Raw genomic sequence first — 16221 nt, 5'->3', positions numbered from 1 at the left:
CTTTCTATAACCTCTATCTACTACTTAGCATTTTGTGGCACAAAGCTGAGTCTCATTTGGTCTTTCTGTGTCTTTTTATCTAAATGTAGGTATCAGCAATGTTCGTTTTGTGGTCTGTCTGGCTCTCTTTCTGTTTGAGATGTCCTCATTATTATCGTCCTTCCTTTCCTAATTCATTTTTCGGGAGAAGGATTGAGTTTATCATTTATCTTTTGTTTCTTTTGTTCATCTTAAAATCAAATTAATAAAACTTTTACTCAGTGTAATATGTTTCCCTCTCTAGTTCTGAGAATGAGAGGACTCACTTTGCAGTGCTAATGTTATTGAAAGAAGTGATTCCTCTGTACTTTCCCCCTCCCCCGCCTCAGCCCCACAGATTAATAATTAGACTCTGACTAGTAAAACTCCCCATCCTGCCCTTTCCTGCCACGTAGTCCAGTGGTTCTCAACCCCATTGGAATCATCTGTGGGAGCTTTTAAACTCAACGGATGTGCAGATTCTACCTTAGACCAACTAAATCCAAGTGAAGGACCCACTATGTCACAGGTTAGAATCTGGAAAGGTATTTCTGTAGGACAGAGTTAATCAAAGACCCAACATCCCTGACAAAGCTGTTCTCGTTTCTTCTGGGAATGGATTGTTCAGCAGAATTTTTGTGTTGTCTTAGCCTAATTAACTATTCAAATTTTTTGGTATCTTGAATCAATTATTCAACCCTTGGGAAGAGTAAATAATCTAATAAGATTTGGAATTATGTCAGTTTTTTCTTCTAACTTGTTAAGTGCCCAGGTACCTACCTGTGTGGTCTTAGGCAAATTTGGAATATGGAAAGTTTAGGGTTTTTTTTTCAGTCCCATTATTTCTTAGATCCTTATGCTATTTCTCTTGCCTCCTTTTACCTTTTACTTGTTTCTTCCTCCCAAACTACTTAAAAAAAAAAAAAAAAGATTTAGCTCCTATCAGCTTTGTCTTAAGAAAACAATGTCAAGTCTGTCATATTTCTAAGGCATCTTAAGTTATAAGTTGCACCATTAATTTAGTAACAGTTTTTTTGGGGGGGAAGGAAAAAGGAAATTAGTTACAGTTACACAGTGTTGATGTTCTCACCTTTTAAAAAATTAAATGACAATACTATATTTATTCATACATCTAAAAAATTTTTTAAATTGGAGTATAGTTGCTTTACAATGTTGTGTTAGTTTCTGCTGTACAACAAAGTGAATCAGCTATATGTATATGTATACCCCCTCCCTCTTGAACCTCCCCCCCCGCCCCACCATCCTCACCCATCTAGGTCATCCCAGAGTACCTAGCTGAGCTCCCTGTGCTATACAGCACGTTCCCACTAGCTATCTGTTTTACACACGGTAGTGTATATATGTCAATCCTAATCTCCCAATTCGTCCCACCTTCCCCTTCCCCCACTGTGTCAACATCTCTACATCTGCGTCTCTATTCCTGCCCTGCTAATAGGTTCATCTGTACCATTTTTCTAGATTCCACGTGTATGTGTTAATATATGATATTTGTTTTTCTCTTTCTGACTTCACTCTGTATGACAGACTCTAGGTCCATCCACATCTCTACAAATGATCCAATTTCATTCCTTTTTATGGCTGAGTAATATTCCATTTCATACATTTTTATATCACCTTTCTAGCATCACAACTTACGTTTGAGCCTGAGCCTTTTCACATATTCAAGTTCTCTACCATTGAAAGTTAGTGAACTGGAAGACTTTGATGGGTGGATGTTAGTGCCTAAAAATAAATTTTACTTTTAATAACAACACTTGAAACTGCCCAAACCAACCTTTAATTTAAAAATCTCTGTGGCTTTGTATGAGAGAGTTTATTGTTTTTATTGTTTTTAATTGCATTGCTTACTTCCTGACAGGCAAATTTTGGGGTCCTTGATAGTTTTTTGTCTTTTTCTGCACAATAGTGTTTTTTTTGGTATAAATTTAATATAAAACTCAACCACATGTGATACTACCATTAAAACTAACTCAACTGAAGTAATAATTGGATGACTAGACACCAGTGCATGTTTAAATTTTTCTTTGTGTGGGTTTGTGGTCTTGTGTATTTTTTATTTTTAGAAATTTTGGGATCATAATATACAACTTTAAATTCATTTTCTCTAATTCACTTAATAACAAAGCAAAGTGAAAATCAGAGTCAGTGATGGCAGAGTTGTGTTTGACCTGACTGTTCTGCCTCTAAGCCTGATCTCAGGGTCAGTTTTCTTAAGATAACCCTCTGTCCCAGCTCCTTCCCCCTTTTCACTCACCGCATCTTTTGGCTGCCCAGAATATTATCTGTGTATATGATTCCGTGGGAAATGAGAATAGGGTGAGGAGAGTGCGGGATATAATGCTTTATAGAGCTTTGATGAATGTGTAGTATGTTACTTGAGATTGCCACGTTGTAGAAGGCAACTAACAAAGTCATTCTGTGTGAAATGGATCAGTGGAATTGAGAAGATTCAGTTGAAACTTTGATTTACAAATATATTCCTTTTAAAAAAGTTCCAGTTGGAGGTAATCACCATTTATTTATTGTGCTTGAATCTGGGTGCTAAGCAATTTAATTTGAACTTTATCTGTGATTTTTCTTTGTCCAGAAGTTCACTTAACAAAAACCTTTCTAAGCAGGTTAATTATGATAGCATTGTTATGTTTTTCTCTTAATTCTTGAGAAGATTTCCCCCAATTCTCCAAATTTAAAAAATTCATTTGTAATTTCTGTTCCTTAAGGATAACCAGGTACACATTCTTGACTTTGTTACTGACCACTAGGTTCTAGATTAGATTATGTCACTACTATAAATTATAAGCAAATTTTTTTTTGTTTCTACCTTTTTCTAGGGAAGGGGCTCATAATCCATTAGCTTTTTTTTTCTTTTGAATTTTATTTTATTATTTGATACAGCAGGTTCTTATTAGGTATCTATTTTATACATATTAGTGTATACCCGTCAATCCCAATCTCCCAATTCATCCCACCAACCCCCCCCCCCCACCCGCTTTCCCCCCTTGGTGTCCATATGTTTGTTCTCTACATCTGTGTGTTTATTTCTGCCTTGCAAACTGGTTTGTCTGTACCATTTTTCTAGATTCCACATATATGTGTTAATATACAATATTTGTTTTTCTCTTTCTGACTTAATTTACTCTGTATGACAGTCTCTAGGTCCATCCACGTCTCTACAGATGACCCAATTTCGTTCCTTTTTATGGCTGAGTAATATTCCATTGTATATATGTACCACATCTTCTTTATCCATTTGTCTGTCGATGGGCATTTAGGTTGCTTCCATGTCCTGGCTATTGTAAATAGTGCTGCAGTGAACATTGGGGTGCATGTGTCTTTTTGAATTATGGTTTTCTCTGGGTATATGCCCAGTAGTGGGATTGCTGGGTCATAGGGTGATTCTATTTTTAATTTTTTAAGGAACCTCCATACTGTTCTCCATAGTGGCTGTATCAATTTACATTCCCACCAACAGTGCAAGAGGGTTCCCTTTTCTCCACACCCTCTCCAGCATTTGTTGTTTGTAGATTTTCTGATGATGCCCATTCTAACTGGTGTGAGGTGATACCTCATTGTAGTTTTGATTTGCATTCCTCTAATAATTAGTGACGTTGAGCATCTTTTCATGTGCCTCTTGGCCATCTGTATGTCTTCTTTGGAGAAATGTCTATTTAGGTCTTCTCCCCAGTTTTTGATTGGGTTGTTTGTTTTTTTAATATTGAGCTGCATGGGCTGTTTATATATTTTGGAGATTAATCCTTTGTCCATTGATTCGTTTGCAAACATTTTCTCCCATTCTGAGGGTTGTCTTTTCGTCTTGTTTATAGTTTCCTTTGCTGTGCAAAAGCTTTGAAGTTTCATTAGGTCCCATTTGTTTATTTTTGTTTTTATTTCCATTACTCTAGGAGGTGGGTCAAGAAAGATCTTGCTGTGATTTACATCAAAGAGTGTTCTTCCTGTGTTTTCCTCTAAGAGTTTTATAGTGTCCGGTCTTATGTTTAGGTCTTTAATCCATTTTGAGTTTATCTTTGTGCATGGTGTTAGGGAGTGTTCTAATTTCATTCTTTTACATGTAGCTGTCCAGTTTTCCCAGCACCACTTATTGAAGATTCTGTCTTTTCTCCATTGTATATCCTTGCCTCCTTTGTCATAGATTAGTTGACCATAGGTGCATGGGGTTATCTCTGGGCTTTCTGTCTTTTCCATTGACCTATATTTCTGTTTTTGTGTCAGTACCATATTGTTTTGATTACTGTAGCTTTGTAGTGTAGTCTGAAGTCAGGGCGTCTGATTCCTCCAGCTCTGCTTTTTTTCCCTCAGGATTGCTTTGGCTATTCAGGGTCTTTTGTGTCTCCATACAAATTTTAAGATTTTTTGTTCTAATTCTGTAAAAAACGCCATTGGTAATTTGATAGGGATTGCATTGAATCTGTAGATTGCTTTGGGTAGTATAGTCATTTTCACAATATTGATTCTTCCAGTCCAATCCATTAGCTTTTAAAAGAGATCTGTAAATCAAATAAATTTGCCTTTGGAGACTGCAGGGTAGTATGTCTGAAGATCAGTCAGAATATACTGTTGTGCTGTTTTATAGGATTTTTGCATCTTAAAAAAAATCCTAATTTTGTATAGGTGGTAGATTTAAGATGATGTCTGCTGAGATAGCAGTTTCAGTTTCTGTACTGAAAGATTAATACTTCATTTATTTTAGGTAAAATGTTCTGAAATACAGATTCTAAAAGCAAAACTTTTTGTTGGAGACAGAACCAAAGCCCACAACATTTATTTCATCACAAGAAGTAAAGCACATGGGTTTAGTTTATGTAGTACATCAAGTAGTTGGTCGCTGTACACATTTTATAATGTGACTTATCATAGAGTTTTTTTTTTAATGGCAAAAGATCAACCTTTATTGGCCACTTTCTGGAAGTGATACTAAAATTATTGGTATAGCCAGGCTCTCCTAAGTATTTTTAAAAAACAAAGCAAGATTCACTGTTGAGTTCCTCCTTATCACTGCGATTTATTTGTGTTGTAATTCAGTATCTACTGTGTTTTATTTTCGAGTATGTATGTACCTATTCCCACACATTTAGATACTATATCATTTTATCAATAAATGTATCTCAAGAACTGTGTATGCTCAGGGCACTATTCTTCTGTGGTGGGACAGCAAGATGAGCAGATTAGTCCCTGGCCTGGGGAGGTCTGATAGGGGAGGCATGGTGAGAGAATAAGGCATTGCAGAGCTGTGGTGAGAGAGACTGGTATTTCTCTCTCAGTGGGTGAGTAATCAAGGGAGGAAGCTGATTTGGGCTGAACCTTGAAAGACAGGAGGTGGACTGGGTTTGTGGCCGGAGCCACAGTAGAAGGACATTTCTGGCAGAGGAATGAGCAGTGTCATGGCAGCCTAAGAGTGCAGAGAACATAGAGGGTGATATGCTGCAGTGAGAGTACAGGAGGTTGAGCAAGTGAGGTTATAAAAGGCAGTTGTTAAGGATACACATGGTTTTGGTTTTTGGACAATTTGAATCGCTTTAGTACAAATAGCTTTAATATATATTCTATTGGATTATCTCAGATCACCTTAGATTTTTATAATTCCTTTGTAGAATATATAATTTTATCTTTTAAAGTTCAGATACTCATTTTATGAAGCTGAAGAATTGTGATGTATGCTTTAGAAATGCACTGCACAGTGGCCAGGGCATAGGTAAATGGGTCGACTAGGAAAACATTAATACAGAAACCAAAATACAGCCCTGCATATGTTTTTTTAAAGTTCCTGGGAATTCCCTGGCGGTCCAGTGGTTAGGACTCCGCGTTTCCACTGCAGGGGGCATGGCTTCGATCCTTGGTTGGGGAACTAAGATCTGCAAGCCACACGGTGTGGCTGAGGGGAAAAAAAATTCTCAGTTTTTCAGATTTTATTGTATGTGCAAATGGGCAGACCTGTTGGTACACCATTTTCCACAGATTTATTCACCCTTCATATCCTAGAATCAGATATTTAACCCCTTCAATATTTATTAGATCACCTTTGTGGCCTTTTCCCATGAGGAGCTGTAGTCTAATAGGAAAAGCTGAATGAGTGAATGAATGAATGAGGAAAAGAAAGGAAGAGAAAATACGTTTAGAGAAAACTGAGATTAGAGACCTCTGTGAGAGTGATGAGAGAACTAACCACAAAAAAGTAAGAGGAGAGAACCAGGGAGAGGAGGTAAAAGAAAGACTAGCAACTGGAATGATCTGATTTAGTATTTCCCTAAGGTACATGTGTGTAAGTTTGTGTGTGTTGTGTGTGTACACACAATAGTAGTGAAAACAAATATCCATTGAGGTACAGTGTGCAGTTACTCCATATACGTTCATTTGAGACTTTAAAAATTAAATATAATTAATATTTAATATTGCGGTTGATTTGCACCCTCATTTGGCTGTGATGTCAGAGAGTCATGTATATAACATGTGGTACATAACGGTATTCAAAAGAGTTGGGGGTTCCGCAGGGCAACAGTGGCACTCCCATTCATTCATTCCATTTCTGGGAATTGCCATGCATTTGAGCTTATTCATGTATGTTTACTTGTGTTTGATGATACAGATTTGTGGATTATATTATCCAGTTTTAACTGAACCCCACAAAACAGGCTAATAATGTAACGATTCCTGCAAAGAAACTGAATATAAGAAACATGAATAAGAATAGGAAGCAAGAAAATGGTAGAGCTGATACTTAAACTATTAGAATAAGCTTTTCATCTGTCATGATCTAATTATTTTAGAAGATGGCTGAAAAAATTGGAGATTCTCAAGAAAGATATTTGACAGACAGGCATCGTTCACTATTAGTACTGATGAACCTTACTCTAAAAGTAAATTGTGACTTGAGTTAGTAGTTAATAATGATATAAAACCATCATGATTAAGAAGACATTCAAAAGTTAAGGACCTAGAATGTTATAAACGAGATTGGGGCTTCCCTGGTGGCGCAGTGGTTGAGAATCTGCCTGCCAACGCAGGGGACAACGGGTTCAAGCCCTGGTCTGGGAAGATCCCACATGCCGTGGAGCAACTAGGCCCGTGAGCCACAACTACTGAGCCTGCGCGTCTGGAGCCTGTGCTCCGCAACAAGAGAGGCCGCGACGGTGAGAGGCCCGTGCACCGCGATGGGGAGTGGCCCCCGCTTGCCGCAACTAGAGAAAGCCCTCGCACAGAAACGAAGACCCAACACAGCCAAAAATAAATATAAATAAATAAAAATTAAAAAAAAAAAACAAACCAAACTTTAAACAAGATTGTATCACTGTAAATATGTAAATAATTTATCTTTTTTTTTTTATAAATTTATTTTATTTTATTTATTTATTTTTGGCTGCATTGGGTCTTCGATGCTGTGCGTGGGCTTTCTCTAGTTGCGGCGAGTGGGGGCTACTCTTCGTTGCGGTGCGTGGGCTTCTCATTGCGGTGGCTTCCCTTGTTGTGGAGCATGGGCTCTAGGTGCGTGGGCTTCAGTAGTTGTGGCACATGGGCTCAGTAGTTGTGGCTAGTGGGTTCCAGAGCACAGGCTCAGTAGTTGTGGCACACGGGCTTAGTTGCTCTGTGGCATGTGGGATCTTCCCAGCCCAGGGCTCGAACCCGTGTCCCCTGCATTGGCAGGGGGATTCTTAACCACTGCGCCACCAGGGAAGTCCCTATCTTTATTTTTTACTTCGGTTTTGTGTGTTTTAAAATGTATGACATTTAGTAGCATATGTTAATTATTTATAAATAATTAGAATGAATGTATGCCAAACTACATAGCTTAGAGCTCAAAAATTCATGAAGACTTTATAGTAAAATAATGGATGTTCGTAACAAATGACCATGAGTTAGACAGAGCCTAGCAGTAATCTAGTTTTTATTTGAACTCAATCATGATGTCTATAGGACATTTCCCCAATAGGTGCTAGAAAATATCTACTAACTAGCTCACAAATGTTTTGTGCCAGAAAGCCTTGGGGCTCACTTACCTGTCTTGAAGCCCAAGAGGCTGGTGGAATATCGTATGTTGATATAGCTATGTATAATTCCAGTTATAAGTGTGTGGCGTGTTTAATAAATATTATTTTAATTCCTAGATCTTTTTAAAAAAATTATTTGTTTATTTATTTATTTATGGCTGTGTTGGGTCTTCGTTTCTGTGCGAGGGCTTTCTCTAGTTGTGGCAAGTGGGGGCCACTCTTCATCGCGGTGCGCGGGCCTCTCACTAGCGCGGCCTCTCTTGTTGCGGAGCACAGGCTCCAGACGCGCAGGCTCAGTAATTGTGGCTCACGGGCCCAGCTGCTCCGCGGCACGTGGGATCTTCCCAGACCAGGGCTCGAACCCGTGTTTCCTGCATTGGCAGGCAGATTCTCAACCACAGCGCCACCAGGGAAGCCCCCCTAGATCTTCTTACAGCTCAACTATCTGAAAGTTACATAGCAGCACTGAAGTTATTTAGTGTGGCCTTGGAGTTGGTAATGAGCACAAATGAGGATTCCAGTCAATTAAAGATAAAATCAGAGAGGAGCAAATTTCAAGGGATTAAATTCTTTCTGTATTTATTCAGTGTATTTGCTTAGTTATCTTTTTAGTGTTAGTGACTTAATTCACCTTTTTGGTGTACGAAGAAAAGCTCTTGCATTTCTTTGTGTGGCCTCAGCTTGTACTCCTGCAGAAAAATGCACTCTACGCTTGCACACGGTGGAAGCTGCCCTGGTCAGTGTTCCACCTGGGAGTCGCCACTCTGACAGGGTTGTGAAAAACCACTCGTATATTTGCAAAAAAGGTTCTTGGAAAATAATGTGCTGTGACTCAGCAATTGAGAAGACTGGGTAAACTCCGTAGAATATAAATTCTGAAGAGATACGGTTTAATAAGTTTTGATTGAAATTGTTTCAAAACCAATTAGGTATTTCTCTTTATTGTATTAAACAGAATGTATAGCATATAAGTTTATACCATTCTTTACAGCTCCTGATGATAGATTATGAATCTGCTATACTGGGCCCTGTTGCAGTAGTATTTGCATGAGTTGAGTTGAATGGGGGTGAGTGCCTCCTTTATGCAAATTCATCTCTTTTGAGTCTCATTCTGTTCATTGTGTCAGCCTTTTAGGAATGTAAAGATTCAGTGCCTGCCACATACTACACGCTCAAAAGTTGCTGCTGTTTATGACAGCAGTTGCTTAGGAGGAGAAAGATACTCACTGGTTGGGACCTTAAAGGCATAAATAGTATTTTGTACATGTAAAATTTGATATGGGAAATCTTTTAAACTGAATTTGTTTGAAGACACACTGAATATTTTACTTTCCTTTTTCTTAGCATCAGCAACAGCGATTTGTGATTGGCAGTACCAGACATTCAGTTGTACATCCCCACATCAATGCACTGCCAATGGTAAGAATTCTTCCTACTGTTTTTGTCAGAGCTTGTTTTAATTTCTGTTTTTCTTATTCTCTTATTTTAAGAATCTGTTAAGAATTTGGAAGTTTTTCATAATTTGACAAAATACATGTGTTCTCAAACTGAAGAAATGTTTTAAAAATATGTAATTTTTAAGGTACTTAAAATAATGTTTGATTATTTGGTGTTTTTTCTAAAAGGCAAACCTCTAATTTGAAGATTTCTATTATCTTGGCTATGGCTATCAGAATGAAAAGTGTTATTATACAGTTAAGATCTTATATTTTAACATGTGGACTATATTTTGTGAATAAAATTTTCTCATTAAACTTAAGTTAGAGTGGCAGTAATGGCTCTTGTGTTTTTGTCCATCATCTTACTAAAATAATCATATTGCATTTCTCCTAATATTTATAGTTAATGGGCAGTTAATGGCTAAAATTCTACATGTCTTTAGTTAGTGGATAATTTTCAGGAGAACCGTTCTTATTTATTTAACAAGGTCATTTAGATCCTTTCTCTTGGAATGAAAATGTCCACTATGTATATAGCAGCAAGACCACTGGACTCTGTGGGAATTGGGAGTTGCTCTCTACTGCGTATGTCTTGGATGACTTTTGGCAAGTAACTCTTGTAAAATTTGGTGATAGAATGGACTAAATTTCTAATGTTTATTCTAGCTATAGGCTAAGTGATCTCATCACTGTTCATTAGAATTCAGAATGATTTTACCTTACAAAAAGTAATTCCTTATATAAATGGTATGGCCCTGTATTTGGGGCATCAGTAAATAGCAGGAGAATGAATTTTTATTTTTTTGTTTTTTTAAAGAATTAATTGCTTAACAACAGTGTTTCTATAGTGCATTATCAAAAACTTTTAATTATTTTTACTTAAATTTTTATTTTAAATATTAATCAGGGAGCTATAGAAACTGATTAAGGTTTATAGATTGGTGGGAATTATAGATGCATCAGTCTGAAATAAAAAGTAGTAAAACTTAACTAGAACCAGGATGAGTGAGGAGATGTGAAAGTTATCTGTGAAAATATTCCTAGGAAATGATTCATTTTAAAGATGAACTTGTCAGTATGTCAATAGATTTCCTCTGCCTAAACTATCTTCTGAAATTCTTACTGCTGAAAAGAAAAAGACCTCCTCCCCCCTCTCCAACCTCCCTTTCTTCTCCCTTCCCTCCTTCCCCCCAGTAGTTAATGGGGAATGTTGGGGAAAATAAGGATTTTTTTTTCTGGCTTTACCCGAGCACAAAGGCTGACACAGTTCTTCATTCCTGTATGAAGATACTTGCTGGGTTCGTTGTGGTACCTGGGTGACTTATTACCCATCATGGAATCTGCCTGTTTCTTCTGCAGCACTACACTTTCTCACGTAAGCAGCTCACCTTAGGCATTTTGAGTATCTGCTTTTTTGAAGTCACGTCTGAAAACCTGTGCATTTTTCTGTTGTTGGAGTCTTAGCTGTTGTGGCACGTTTCCCCTGAGAAGTGAGTTGCACAGGCCTGTTGGGTATCTGAGAGCCAAGTGCCATGCCACTGGCTCTCTCTTCTAAGTGCCTTCCTCAGGGGACTTTGTAACGTGCCACTCACATAGCCTGCGTGTTTGTTTTGTTTTGTTTGGGGAGCAGCTTGTAGACTGTATTTTAATCGGATTATCTCAAACACATTTGCCATCACAAATGTTTATGTTAGTGTTAATTCTGTATATGTGTTAGTGTGAAAGATGAAGAAGGTCAAGATTACACAAATTCGCTTATAGTCTAGCTGTGGACATCAAAGCCATTTCTACACATTTGTAAGATGTGCCAGTAAGTTTATAGATACTGGGTTCAAAATGGTGGTTTTCCCATGAGCCTGAGCAATGTAGTAGTGTTCGGGGGTTAAATCTGTGCTGTGTACTATCTCACGTGTTTTTCTCTGGAAATGCCATAAAGGAATGCTTTGTGAAAAGTCACCTCTGCCACCCCCCACACCCGCTTCAACTTTGTTTTTCATATAGAACCATGAATATTCTTTTTTTTTGCCTCACTCTTCACTTGCTAAGTGCAAGTTATTTTAACTCTCATAGCATCTTAAGTCACCATGATTTACAGCTACTTTTCAGTGTAAATGTTTCATGCTACTTCTGCAACTATCTTATTGCATTAATAGAACCCAGTGACCAGTAGGTGTACGTTATTATTTAGTGTGAAAAATTTTAGAATGTACACTAGAGAGAATGGCATGATGAACTCTCACCCAGCTGCAGCATCACCAGCTTTGTTTCCTGTAACCGCTTGCTCCCAAGTTGTTATGCCTCGTTCTCCCCACCCCCACCCCCATTTACTTAGGAGCCAATACGATATGTCACATGATTACATTAATAAATATTTCAGTAGGTATCGATGGAAGATGTGGGCTTTTTTAAAGTAATATACTACAGTACCATTTTTCCCACTTTAAAAATTGACAGTAATTTTTTATTTGAAAAGGCTTTTAAATATACTTTAAAAAATTATAGTAAAAAAACAATAATATAAATTTACCATCTTAAACCATTTTTAAGTGTACAGTTAGTACACTTATTGTAAGTGTTAATATATTCACATTGTTGTACAACAGATCTCTAAAAGTTTTTTTATCTTGCAAAACTGACTCTGTACTCTTTGAACAAAATCTCCTATTTCTTCCGCTGCCCCAGCCGCTGTCAACAATCATTTTACATTTTGTTTTCATGAGTTTGACGTCTTTAGTATCTTATATAAGTGGAATTATACAGTATTGTCTTTTGTGACTTGGCTTATTTAACTTAGAGTAGGTTCTCTAGGTTTGTCTATGTTGTAGCTTATGACAGGATTTTCTACTTTTTAAAAGGTGGGGAATTTTGTCTGTATATATCATTTTCTTTATTCATCTATCGATGAACATTTGGGTTACTTCCAACTTTGGCTATGGTGACGAATGCTGCAGTGAACATGAAAGTGCAAATATCTCTTTAAGATCCTGCTTTCAATTCTTTTGGATAAATATCTAGAAGTGAGATTCCCTGGGTCATATGATAATTCTAGTTTTAATTTTTTGAGGAAGCTCCATACAGTTTTCCAAAGTGGGCTGCACCATTTTACATTCCCAACACTAATGCACAGGGGCTCTGATTTCTCTACATTCTTGCCAGTACCTGTTATTTTCTGTGAGAGTTTTTGGCTGTTGTGAGGGTTGGAGGGTTGGTTTGTTTCATTTTGGGGTAGTGAGCACTCTAATAATGGGTGTTAGGTGATGACAGTAATTTCTTAATATCACCATTTATCCTCTTAGTTTGAGCTTTTACAGATTGACAACAAAATCCATACATTACATTTGGTTGCTACTTACAGCTTATGCTTTAACCTCTTTATTATATTTTCCTTTTTATTTGTCTTGCAGGGTTTCCTCATTCTGTATTTTGTTAATTGCATCCCTGTAGTAAAATGCCTCTCTTTCCCTTGAATTTTTTAATTTAAAAGATTAATGTAATTCAGATTTTTTTTTTTTGCATTATTTTGGTGTGGGGGTAGGATGGCAGAATATTTTGTAGGTGGTACTAAGTAATTCCATGAAGAGGCATATAATATTTGCTTGTCTCTATTTGTGATTATTAGGTGACCATTGATGATCATTGCCTAGATCATCTCTCATTATTTATTATTTGTAATATTTCTATAAAGAGAAACTTCCTTCATCAGATATTTGGTTACTCTGTGGCACAGTTTGTACAGGAAAGGCATACCAAATTCTTGATTCTTCCCTTTATTTACCAATTTTCTACATCTGTAACTCTATTTCTGTTTCGTAGATAAGTTTATTTTCCAATTTTCAAAGTGCTAAGTTGTTTCCTAGAATGCTGGGAAAAGTAGAACAACAAAGACTTTTTAAAAAGTGTCTCTGTGAGCTTGGGGACTTAAATATTTGATATGTTATTGCATTGTAGTTTTATTTCTATTCTTAGTATACTCAGATTGGCTGGCCAAAGGAGCCTTTTTAAATTGACTTCTGAATGTTTTTGACACAACTCTAGTAGTCTCTGAGAGCTTCCTTGCTTTTGACATAACAAGATGTCCTGAGCTCATCTTGCACATGTTCTTCCTTAGTCCCCAAATCAGCTGTGTCTCCAGAAAGTCCAGTTCCTTTAGTGAAAGCAGTATGTAGAGCCCAGTCTAGTGCTAAGGGTATTCGTTGTTTCTGGGATGTCTGGTATGTCTGTGATATATCTGATAAAAATGTTGGATTTTAATTTTTCAAACTTAAATTCTTTGATTTCAGTACATCCATCCTTTCTCATGCTGAAAAATCTCTTTTTCTAATGGTATTTACATAAACTGGTTTCTTTTGTATATTTATATTATATATAACTTTATATATATTTAACATATAAATGTATAAAACAATATATTATTTAAAGGTATAAAATACAGAATGTGTAAGATATAAATATGTAAATATATAAATAAATATGAAATTATTGTACATAATATAATTGTATCTTATAAATATATTTTTATGTATTTAAACCAGTACCACCAATATGATTACTGAAAACTGCTTTTTCTTTGGCCCATGACCCACTGGGGGTTTACATTCACAGTATTTTGAAGTACTCAAAGTAAATCTACTTGTATGATTTTTCTGCCAACTTGGTACAGAATCAGGTCCATTGTTTCACTGTATTTTAATTTTTAGGATTTTAAAATATTGATTTAATCTTACTTACAATTTTATTGAAAACACTGATATTACTTCAAAGTGAAGTATGTACTTAGTTTCTTCTTCCCCTTATAGGTAACCAAGTTAACTAGGTTGCTATTTTTAAAAATAAGCAAACCTATGTGTATATATATACTGAACATTTTGGAGATCACCTTATAGTAGTGTATAGAGTTAGTCCTCATTCTTTTTAATAGCTGTGGTGTAGTCCATTACATAGATGTAGCTTAGCTGTTCATGAATGGCAGTTTTAGGTATGAGCATAATGTTCATGTAATTTTGAGGCAGTTTGCCAATTCTTTCTGTGTAGATTTTATGCAATCTTATATTTTTTCCAGCAATGTATGAGGGTGTCTGTTTTCCCACTTGTAAACAGTGTATAGTCAGAACTTTTTGGATATATACATATTAATCTGATAGTTGAGAAATGGTGTCTCATGTAGCTCTAATTTGCATCTTATGTGTTTTAGAACAATTTGTATGTTTTTTTCTTTGAACTGTTCCAAAGATAAGATAGATTCTCATTTTCAAGAAATGTCTATCAACTTTGTTGACCAATCCCTTTAGGCCTCCTCTTTTCTCTTGTTCTAATTCTACAGTTATCCCACAGCTTCTAAAACTTAATTTGGTTTAACAAGATTTTCCTGCTAAGAATAGAACCTCGCTGACCAGTTGTTTTAGGTTTGATTTCCGTGGAATCAAACCCTCGATTATAACCATTTTATTTGAAAGCTGAACCCAGGAAGTTCCTGTGGGGAAATAAGAAAAGGAAGATAAGGAGGCCAGTACAAGATGCCTTTGAGTAGGTTAATATTTTAGGCAGTTGGGACTCACATCTTGTGGGGACCTCTGGGAGCCAGTATGTAGAGCATGCCTCTCAGCTGTTCCACTCATGGGTCAAGAAAGTTGGGGTACTTTGTCCGCCAACGCCATTCCTTATTGGCGGAGTTATGCTTTGGGAAGGACAGGGCATCAGCTCCTTAGAACTTCCCCTCTGACCTAACTGTGGCCAGAGATGACCCTCAGGTGTTTGCAGTAAGAAGCTGCCTAGCTCCTAAGGAAAACTGAGTGATCAGGGGTTATGGGCTGGGCACTGCCAGCCTCTGTTGCATCGATGAATATTCTAGTCTACTGGCAACTATATTTCTCAGTGTAAATTAGTAAATCATTCTTCTCATTCATAGATTGCTCTAGTGTATTTTGTTAACATCTGTTCTCCTAGAACTTGATTATCCCAAGAGAACAGATAAAAGTAAATTATGGCTTGCCAGACTGAGGATAAGACCCCAGAGTTGTAACCCTACCAAGAGGTAACTGCCAGGAAGCAGTGTGGTGCGTATTGAGGAGCTAGTGATCTGTTCCCTTTTACTCTCCACTTCTCAAGCGTGTCATCTGTAAAATAATTTGTTCTGTTCACTGTAGAGAAGTTCATTGTCATTATTTATCATCTGTCTTTCACTGTCATGTACTTTTGAAGTGGTATTACTAAATGTGAAGCATGAATGGCACTGCCATATAGACAGGATTGTGTGAAGTATTCATTTTATTTTGGTTGAGAATTTATGCCTCTGGAGAACTAATTTTCAAACCAATAGTAAGAGGGTTACATTGAAAAGCTCTCTTAGTTTTGGGAATTTTTTTTTTTTTTTTTTTCCTTTTAATGGATGGAGCTGAAAATAGCTACAGGCTGAATTTCTTTCAGAGGGGTCTATGCCTTTGCTTATGTCTGAGCAAGTATCCCTTTGAAAATGTATGGTTTATTTTCTATTAAAAACAGAACAAATGATAAGCTGAAAAGAGCAGAGCACATGCACATTGGAGTTGTACTTAACGGAATGCCTTCATCTTTACCATTGGATGTCTGTTGTGTGATGTGAGGCTGATACAACTGTCTAAAATGGAACCTGAGTGATTGTGGTTTCATTTGGAAGGCAAAGAAAGTGTGGATTCCTTCATGGATTTAATCCTTAAATTAAATGTGATAGTAGAACTTGTTATGGTGAGTTGATGTTGTTATTTAAA

At 36.8% G+C, this 16221-nt stretch overlaps 1 protein-coding gene across 7 annotated transcripts in view; it reads left to right on the top strand.

The window, feature by feature from the left end:
• The window catches only part of TBL1XR1 (TBL1X receptor 1), a 176833-nt gene that overhangs the window by 76615 nt on the left and 83997 nt on the right, over nt 1-16221 (top strand). For all 7 annotated transcript variants that reach the window (XM_036849951.1, XM_036849954.1, XM_036849957.1 and 4 more), the window contains exon 2: nt 9384-9458. The gene's annotated coding sequence lies outside the window, so the exon portion shown is untranslated. The remainder of the gene's footprint in view (nt 1-9383; nt 9459-16221) is intronic.

The sequence above is a fragment of the Balaenoptera musculus genome, chromosome 4 (assembly GCF_009873245.2).
Source record: "Balaenoptera musculus isolate JJ_BM4_2016_0621 chromosome 4, mBalMus1.pri.v3, whole genome shotgun sequence".
In the NCBI taxonomy this organism is placed as follows: domain Eukaryota; kingdom Metazoa; phylum Chordata; class Mammalia; order Artiodactyla; family Balaenopteridae; genus Balaenoptera; species Balaenoptera musculus.
Note: the sequence above shows the minus strand (reverse complement) of the source record. Positions and strands in the feature narration are given on the sequence as shown.